The sequence below is a fragment of the Carassius carassius genome, chromosome 11 (genome assembly GCF_963082965.1).
Source record: "Carassius carassius chromosome 11, fCarCar2.1, whole genome shotgun sequence".
In the NCBI taxonomy this organism is placed as follows: Eukaryota; Metazoa; Chordata; class Actinopteri; order Cypriniformes; family Cyprinidae; genus Carassius; species Carassius carassius.
This window is the reverse complement of record NC_081765.1, coordinates 312,501-314,202: the sequence shown is the minus strand read 5'-3', so window position 1 is coordinate 314,202 and position 1,702 is coordinate 312,501.

Genomic DNA, 1,702 nt, shown 5'->3' with positions numbered 1-1,702 from the left:
CTTAACTTTGACCCAAACCCCATGCTGTGACCCGACACGGAAAATAAATAAATAAAATCAGCCACACACAGACACACAGGGCACTGACAGTCCTCAAAGTTATCTTGTGTAAACTGATTAAATCGACATGTATATCCCTGATAATAAGCGCTGTGCTCTGAGATGGCGTTAGAACAGGGTTTCTCAGGAATAAACCTACAGAAGCTGCACTGCAGCAGAACCTTTTCAAAGGAACATATTAGTACCTAAAGAGGACATGCTAGAACCTAAAAGGTACCGTCCCAGAGACAGATTTTGTACTTTGTTTTCCTGAGAGTGTGGGATCCATGTGAGCTTCAGTTTCTCCAGTTTACAGTTAACTATGTGAAGTGATATGAACTGTAATGCAGTCAGGAGAGCTGCCTGGAACTACGTTCACCATGCATTTCCCAGAAAATAATTGCACACCTCGTTCATCAGCCAATCAGATTCAAGCATTCAACCGCCTCGTAGTATAAAAGTGTATAAGCCCCACCTGTCTCTAAAGTGGACCATTGACACTCTATCTACAATCTCAGGAGTGTCAATGGTCCACTTGAGAGATAGGTGGCAGTAATGCACTTCTTCTGTAAAGCAGAAGAAGACGCCTCACGCTAGAGCTGAAGATCTTTGCCGAACCCGATGGGACCCGACCTGGCTAAATTTATATCATCTTACGCGGGCTCGGGTCGGGCTCGGGCTTGCGCTCCGGTCATGTGATTGTGTTTCGGTTAGCACGAGAAAGATGTGAAAATGGATGCTGAGAGGTGTAACGGAGGTTTTTTATTAAATGTCAGCTGCTTGTGGAGAAGCAAATCCGGCGGAGCCTTTATCTTAATTTCGTTATTGCCAAATACCCATCTTAATTCAAAATGTATCTTAATTTAATTTGTTAAAAATGACTCGTTTTTATTGGTGTTGGTCTATTTATATGCTAAATGAGCCTATGGCTATTTAGAGTGCTGTTATGATAGAGAGATGTTACGATGTCACAGAGGACTTATTTTATTTCTTTATTCCAACTTCCAAGTGGTCTAGTCTACTTCAGTTATGAATAAATTATGTTAAAACATGTATAAATGACTCATTCTTGACAAAAGGCAAAAGAGCTGCATGCGTGCGCACATTTGAATAATGTCGGGCTTTAACGGGTTCGGGCTTTAAACAGCTGTCAATCAAAATGTACTTGTCAGGTTCGGGCCGAAACCTGTCGGGCTCGGGTCCTGTCGGGCCTAACTCTTAAGGCCCGATCACAGCTCTACCTCACACTCCTGCTGCTGAGAACACACTCAGGACAGTGAATCAGAGGTAAAAAACGATATAATTACTGTTCAGTTTCACAGACCGATCCTTTTGTGTCTTTACACATCAATGTATTGTCATGAGCCACAGGGTTTAATTTGGTCTTGTTTGTGTTGTTTTGTTTGTTTGTTTTATTGTATGTTTTAGCCGTGATTCCCCTCCACTTACATTATAAGACTGATAGACTGCAACGGTTTGAGTTAAACATCTCAGTTTGTGTTCTACTGAAGAAACAAAGTCACCTACATCTGGGATGCCCTGGGGGTAAGCAGACAAACATCACATTTACATTTTTGGGTGAACTATGCCTTTACGGAAATATCTTATTAAGGGAATATTACATTCTCATTCTAGTTTTACAAAATTCAGTGTTTCAGTGGTG